Consider the following 8,226-nt stretch of genomic DNA (forward strand, 5'->3'; position numbering starts at 1 on the left):
CAATGTGTTCTGCTGTTATCGACGCCGCTTCAATTTAGCAACCAAAAATCGTGTTACGGTTGTTCCTATCGAGGGTGTTTGGAGCCCGCGAGATCAAGGCCAGCTCTGCTCGGCTGGCATGGATTCTGTTTATTAGCATGAACAGATTACAATGTCAGGTCTTTGGCGTAGTGCAAAGTTGAGCTCGGTTTTAAAGCCACGGGCACCTATTTGTGGAATATTCCATCTGGGAATTAGTTTTGCGCGTGGAGACACTGGTCTGGAGTTAATCTCGGGACCCAGAATACGGGGTGGAATTTCTGGAAGCTGGTCTTTTAAAACCTATTGTAAGCGTTTGCTCAGTCTCTGTCTCTAACAGGCTAACCGGTGTTGTCCTCTACGCTGTAATCTGTGGGAAGTGTCCACGGTCATTTTAAGATGGAGCTAAAACAGACCACGTGCATAGGGTTAGTCACTGCCGCTGACGTCGGGAGTCTTGCCAAGGAGACTGATGTGTAATGTTGATTTCTTTGAGTTATGGATTAGTTCAGTTCCTCTGGGGTCAAGCACTGCTGGGGCCCTAAGAAGCCAGATCCAGAAAGGTGATCATTTGCATGTTCTTTATTTGGACTAATGCTTTTTCCCCCCCAACTAATTTCCCACGATTGATTTATTGACCTCCCTCTGGAGACTCTGTCTCATGGGTGCAGGGTTTCCAGCCTCGCCGTAAGCGGGGTGCTAGACTGAAGAAAAGATTTTCAATGTAGAATCTCCATGCAGTTTAGCACAGAGGGCCCAGAGCCAATGAGGACGTGAGGAAGTGCGCAGTCATGTCTACAGGCTGCAGGGTCGGGCAGGGAGAACCTGCCAGGATCGCTGCCGCTCGGCATGCTGGTTAATCACGATAAAGCGTGAAACCTACAATTACGGTTTGGCAGTGCTGCTTCTGAGGTTCTGGGTAAAGTGGTCAACATATTTACAGCAGTGGCTGTTCTCATCCCTCTTACACTAACACTCCCTGAGGTTAAGACTAATGTAAGAGATTTCTTTTCGGCTGAACTGTATATCCTGATAACGATCGCTACCATAAATGCTTTGAGAAATATATGTCTCCGTGAAAGTACTGGGACTGGAAACCTTAACACAGTCTGGCTGTACTAACCACTCAGGAAATTTGTCTACACAGATTGTTCTCCTCGCCTAATAGTTCTTTTGCTTGTGCACGCAGACAGGATGTTTTAAGGATGGAGAGTGTGGAATTGAAGATGGGTGGTGGTGTTCTCGATTAGCTAAACCCAGCAAAGGTTAGCTGGAATTGTGAACGTTCTGACTAGGGTTGGGTGATGTCTGTGTAGCTGGCGTATGACGTACACGGAAACGTCATGACAGACAATGACATTGTGGGGGGATGTGGTCATAGTCTACAACGGTGCTACAATTCTTTATATATTTTCTTTTACACTTTGTTTAATTACCTAAATACATTAAATTCCATTCATTAATTGAGCCCTTGTGATGAAAAACCATCTATATTTGACATTTTATTTTGTAATAATCACAAACCCTTCTATGACAGTGATGTTCTTTATTTAAAATAACATCTTCACTGTCATGAATTGATTGAGGTGCTGGAGATGTATTCTACAAAATAAAAACCATAATATGAAGCATTATTGAAAGGGTTATTTTTTTAAATGTCTACATGCATAACATAAGATAAGCCTACGTAGACCATATTTTTGCATCTTAATGTTAAAGGTTGTACAAATAAAAAAGCTAAAATAACATTACACAAAAAAGGGAAGTCGCTGATGTTATTCATTATTCGATACGCCTTAAAATACATATTCATCAGTTCTGAGGTGCAAGTTAATCTCTGATTAGGTGATAAGTAATAAATACAGTTTTCTACATTATAACAGACACACAGGAATAATAGCAGGCAGGGTGTTGCCCCCCCTCCCATGGAGAGGGGCGGGGAAGGGGCAGTAGAATCACGATGTCTGTCAGGCATCAGCGATGGATGGGGGCATCGTCTGTCAATCCAACCCAGCTTTCAAATTCATCTTATTTCCATCACAATAAAAGATGGTGTTGAACATGTGGTGCAGACACAGCTAGCAGTGGAGGAATTCACAGATGTGAGCCAGGGTAAGCACACAACATGCACGTAGTTGTGGGCAGAAACCTGAACCTTTGAATTTGTGAGAATGAATGTGTCCCTAGTTCTTGCTTTCGGTGTCACATTGTTCAAATTAAAATCATGAACTTGTAGAAAGACTTTAAAAAATGGCTTAGTTCAAACATTATGAGCGTTGTTGGCATGTGTGTTTGCTCATTATTATGCGGTCAGCAGTGCTGGAATATCACCCTTCATCTTCTCCCGTATTTATTTCCTTTTCAATTTTGATGCATGTTGGAAACCAGGCAGCAGGAATTCAGCACAGGAAGTCAATATTCAAACTGGGCGCATTGACCAGAGAAGCGGTTTCTCACTGCTCCGCTGTGAGTCACAGCGACTCTCTATTAAAGATCCTTTTATGGGGGGGGGATCATTTATCTGTCTTTTCTACCCTCCTATCATTCCTTTTCCTCTCCACCATATTTCCACTGCAGTCATGTCGCTTTCTCTCGCCCTGTTCTTCCATTCCTACTCCTCCCCAACATGTATACAAATCCAGCGTGCTTTCAGAAACAGACTTTCTGCTCTCTAATTTAAAGCGAATGATGGAAAATCTGCTTTTCTTTGGGGGTGTGTTACTTTTGCTGTCGCTTAGAAAAACCGTCTGAATAATCAGCCGGAGATAGAAGCATATTTGATTTTTTAAATGCGCTTATTGGTGAGAGCAGACATTTAAAAGGGCTCTTTATTTGTTTTTGGAATAGACATGGTAAGTAATTGTTCCTTGTTAACTGTTCCATGATGTATCTGTTGGTGCCGGTTGAATGCACATGTAGTTGGATTGATTTTGTTACCTCCTCACTATGCAAAGCTGTTTTTTCGACCCAGACTAACGTGAGTAAGAAGTGTTTTAAAGTTGTCTTTATGTTTCTGTAACTAGCATTATGGCGGGGTGGGTCCCAGGTCTCTTCATCTCCCACTCTACGAGCCTTTTCTGCATCTCGGCATCTCCCTGTGAGCAGAGCATCAATGCTACTGTTAACAATCCCTCATTGCAGACTTGTCATGGTCAGATGGCGGGCGTCGTGGAGCGTGGCCGGAGTGTGCCAGACGCGTGCTGTTGTGTTTCTATGGCCACTTGTTACTTCAGTAGAAACTCTTCCCCTTTCTGGGGTCTGACGATAAAAGCCTGCACTGTCGTCATGGCGACACTGTCCCATCTGAGCCATTTGCAGGTCAAGATTTCCATATATTTGTTGTTGTTCTTGTTGGGACTGAGCTGAGTTTGTTGTCAGTCATCTCTGTCACAAGTGAAAAAGGTGCAGTGTACTGTAAGCCTTGCATGTCCAGTTATCTCACAGCTTGAAGTCCTCAGCTCGTACAAGTCCACCATCTTCACACGCTAGCAGCAGAGCAGAACATGCAACGGAGTGAAAGAAAAAACCCACAGTCTTGCTCATCAAGTCTTCAGGCATTCAGAGTCTCTCTCATCAAATCGGACTGTTTTTGTTCCCCCTACAGCAACCGTCCAAACAAACGCAGATCAGTATCCAGACTGAGCTGCTGACCTCTATGTCCATGAGGCAAAGTACAGCGATGCATATTTTAGAAAGATATGAGCAATGAATTTTCATTCAGATAGCCTTTGTGTTCTCACTTCAGTGAATCAGTTCCCCTAGTCTGGTAGAGTTGACCTCCCCCCGCTCCTCTCTCTCTCCCTCTCTCTACCCGCTCCTCTCTCTCTCCCTCTCTCTACCCGCTCCTCTCTCTCTCCCTCTCTCTACCCGCTCCTCTCTCTCTCCCTCTCTCTACCCGCTCCTCTCTCTCTCCCTCTCTCTACCCGCTCCTCTCTCTCTCCCTCTCTCTACCCGCTCCTCTCTCTCTCCCTCTCTCTACCCCGCTCCTCTCTCTCTCCCTCTCTCTACCCGCTCCTCTCTCTCTCCCTCTCTCTACCCGCTCCTCTCTCTCTCCCTCTCTCTACCCGCTCCTCTCTCTCTCCCTCTCTCTACCCGCTCCTCTCTCTCTCCCTCTCTCTACCCCGCTCCTCTCTCTCTCCCTCTCTCTACCCCCTCCTCTCTCTCTCCCTCTCTCTACCCCGCTCCTCTCTCTCTCCCTCTCTCTACCCCGCTCCTCTCTCTCTCCCTCTCTCTACCCCGCTCCTCTCTCTCTCCCTCTCTCTACCCGCTCCTCTTTCTCTCCCTCTCTCTACCCCCCTCCTCTCTCTCTCCCTCTCTCTACCCCCTCCTCTCTCTCTCCCTCTCTCTACCCCCCTCCTCTCTCATGATCCATTTAAACTGGTGCTTCTTTATATTTATTTTGCAGTCAAAAAAATACAAAAGAAAATACAAAGAACTGCAAGCTTTTCTCAGAGTCAAAAGACCTAACAACAACAGACTGACTACAAACAACAACAACAACACTCACTACAAACAACAAGACTCACTACAAACACCAACAGACCCACCACAAACAACAACAGAACCACCATTAGAAACAATAACAGCAAACGACACCCTTATTGCAGTGTTTGGTGAAGTGAAACTTCACCGTGTTTGGTGGCTGGTAACTACAACAGGAGCGAGATCTGATCCCCCACCCACAGGTTCCAGGGAAGGTCACACTTGTCTCCTGTTTGCAAATCACAAAAGTTTGAATGTTGGGATAGGTCTGTAACAAAGTCATGCGTTTGTTTTGTTGCAGGCCAACCAACACCAGCTTCCAATCATGGACCTGTTTCCTAGTAAGCACACACCATTCAGGTTTCAGACCTCAAAAACTACTCAAGCAGAACTCTGGAAGGCATAGCTTGTAAATTTTCATTTGAAACATCTAACACTCTACTTGTTGGTTTATAGTGATATCATTTGCTGCTTAGAACGAAGTCTGTGGGTGTAACACTGACGCCCCTGTGTGCTGTGTGTCCACTCATGCCTGCTCTGTGTGTGTGTGTGTGTCTGTAAAGGCCTCATGTAGGGGAGAGAGTGTAACCAGGGAAAACCCACACCTGGTGTTCCTGGCTCTGCTGGGACCCATTATCAGCACCGCTGATGCGGGAAATGGATCAAATGTTGAAAATAATACCCCTGAATAATTAATTGGATGAGTTTTTAAATGTGCAACAAACACACCGAACTCTCTCTGGAGAGAATGGGGCAGGTGAGTTTACAAGTGCTGGATTAAAAGCTGAAGCTTGGCGTGTGTGTGTGTGTGTGTGTTCGCGTGTGAGAGAGAAACCAGAGAGCAGACGATAAGTTGCCACAGCAATTAGATTAGACCTCTGTTTGCAGTTGAGTGCCCCGTGTTTGTGTGCTTGTGTTTGATAAGACCACCGTGTGCGGTTACGCGAACCCTCTGCGGTGGAGGTCAGCGGATTGGCCAATCTCTGCTGTCGGCCGGGTTTCCTTACGCACCCACTTTTTAAGTAAAGCAGGGGGGTTGAAACTGCTGCTGTATCGACTGATCTCTGTTCATGGAGGGTTGGGCTTGTGTGAGATGCTGATAAATGAAGCAAAAATTATGTTTCCAAATGGAGTTGAGCACCTGTGGTCTTTCCTCAGTTTACAGGTGCGTGTGTATGTGCGTGCATGCGTGCATGTGTGTACTGAGGACCTTGGTGGGATGAGTCTTTTTGCTAAATCTCAGTCCAGTGACAAACAGCAATTGCATACAGCAATGACATGAAATCATACCCACAATTTCAATGACATTTTAGGAAGATAATTAGGCAGAAATGTCAAGTTTAACACTACACCTAAACTTGGGCCTGTTCCTATGTCTCACACATTTTGTTTCATTTATACTGTTGCTTGTTTTAAACCAAATTACAAATGTCATTGTATGACCTTTCGAGTGACATTCTAGTGTTTGATAATATTAAAGCAAGTGGTAGAATTCTGTGGGTCACCAGAACCAAAGCCTGCTGTGCTGGTCCGTTGGAAGCAAGTGAGTGTGATGGTGTCTGTACAGACTGGGGCTGGTGTGTTGAGTGTGAGTTTACACAGTCCCTCTGGGTTGCTAACGGAGCTGCATGCCGATACACAGAGCTGAACCCCCTGAAGGTGGACGTGTCCCAGGTAGGTCCTCATGTGCTGCTCTGTGATGGGTGTGAAGAGTGCCAGCATGTGTGTTCTGCACTGACACACACCTGTTATCGGAGACGCACCCAACTCAGCCTGTTCCATCCCGGCTACAGCTCCGCCTCCCGCACAGAGCCAGCCAGTCCTCCACCATCTTATGAACCACAACCTTGAGTTTGTCAGATCAGGGCTGTAGATGAACTCCGCAGGGGCTGGAACGGAACCAAACTCTGCAAGGGCAACAAATCTCGGTGCTGGCTGTGTTTAACTATCTGAGTTTGAAAACACCAACAAACCAACAAACAAAAAAAAACCAGACAATAGTAAATTGTTTTAACCCACTGACGCATGGTGGTGATAGTAGCAATTTAGAGCACATGAACATTCTTGGCTTTGAGCTGTTCTCACTACTCCTGGATTTGAGCTGTTCTCACCACTTTTGGATTTGAGCTGTATCTCCACTGCAAGCTAGACCCTGGAAATAAAGGAAATGCAAACATTTTCCATCGTTCATTAGTGCTAGTACTGCTTTATATATTGGTATAATTTTTCTTCCCTTTACTGCCCCATCTCAGAATGACATAACTGGAGGGCAAATTAATTATTTTAAATGGGGACATTATAAAGAAATAAATTATTTAAAACACATTTTCTTCAACCTTCTACTGCAGTGCTTCTTAAGGCATAACTATATTTTTTAACATTATACAGCCTTGATAATGGCACCCTTGGTGAAGGCCTGGTTTTTATGTTATTTGAAAATGTCATTGTTCTTCGTCTCACCCACGCCCAACGCTCTCTCTGTGTGCATCTCCACACTGAGCAAGTCAAAATGACTTTCAAGGTTGAAGAGAACCTAGCAGATCTCAGTGGAGATGTACACAGTTGTTGGTGGTGGTGGTGGAGGTAGTGGTGGTGGTGTTTTTTTCCTCCCTCCTCCTTTTGCACGTCTCTGATGGCCCCGATGACAGGAAGCACTGTTCTTGATCGGGGAAAACAATTACTGTGGAAAAGGAGCTGTCTGAATTGACTGTGAATATAAAGAGGTCTTTGAGTGGACTGTATCAGCGGCATATAGATCTGTAGCCTCGTGGGGCCGGTCGGGGATCTTTCGATTGGTTTTCTGCAGTTTTATTTATTTTGTTCAGGACTGAAGAGGGGTCTGAGTGTGAGTGGGAGGGGGAAACACACTCCTCCTGGTACTTTGGACCAAACAGTTTTCTAATTGTGTGTGTGTGTGTCTGGGGGCGGGGGTTATTTTCGGAAAACACAGACTAGAACCTGCACACTGTGCTGAATCTTATCCTTAACCTGATTCCATGTGACCATCAAAAGAAAATGCGTTTTAGTTTTCCATTACGACGAGGATAATCACTTTAGGTACTCGGTGCTCTTTAACTTCTGCCCTCACCCTTCTTCTCACAGCTCTTGGTTGAGCTCCAGAGAGCCCCAGTACAGCTTCAGACAGGGTGGAGAATTGCCTCTCTTATAATATGAGCAATGGCAATTTTCCAAATGTCTGAAAGCATGTAGTGTTATTTTTGCATGGCGCAAGTCTTCTCTGGGGTGTTGCTGGAGCCTGTGGCAAGTGTGACTCTTGATAAGGCAGAGAGAATAAGGACAGCACTCGTCACGGGCTCGGGACGGACGCGGCCGTATGCTCTGCTCACTGCTGAAAAGGCCACTTCAGCGTGGGGGTTTTGTGGATTAAAAGAGCCCTCCTGTTCTTGGCAGCCTCTGCCAGATGTGACCGGTAGTCTCTGTGCAGAGCTGAGCTGGGATTACTGAGCCGGGATTACTGAACTGCTGGGGTTTGGTAGTGTGTGTCTTCATGAAAGTCAGCTGTAAGAGTAATGAAGTGATTTAAATGAACAGGTTTTGTGTGTCCTACTAGAATTACCCAGTGCTTGGCGAAAGTGCAGCGTAATTTACTGATATAATTTATTGCATGGAGTTTATTATGCGTGGACTGTATATCCTAGTTTTATTACGCGCCCCCCGCCCCACTGCAGTAAGTGTTTCTAAAAACCACGGGACGAGTTAAGAACT

The sequence above is a fragment of the Electrophorus electricus genome, chromosome 4, assembly GCF_041902795.1.
Source record: "Electrophorus electricus isolate QZ-2024a chromosome 4, ASM4190279v1, whole genome shotgun sequence".
Taxonomy (NCBI): domain Eukaryota; kingdom Metazoa; phylum Chordata; class Actinopteri; order Gymnotiformes; family Gymnotidae; genus Electrophorus; species Electrophorus electricus.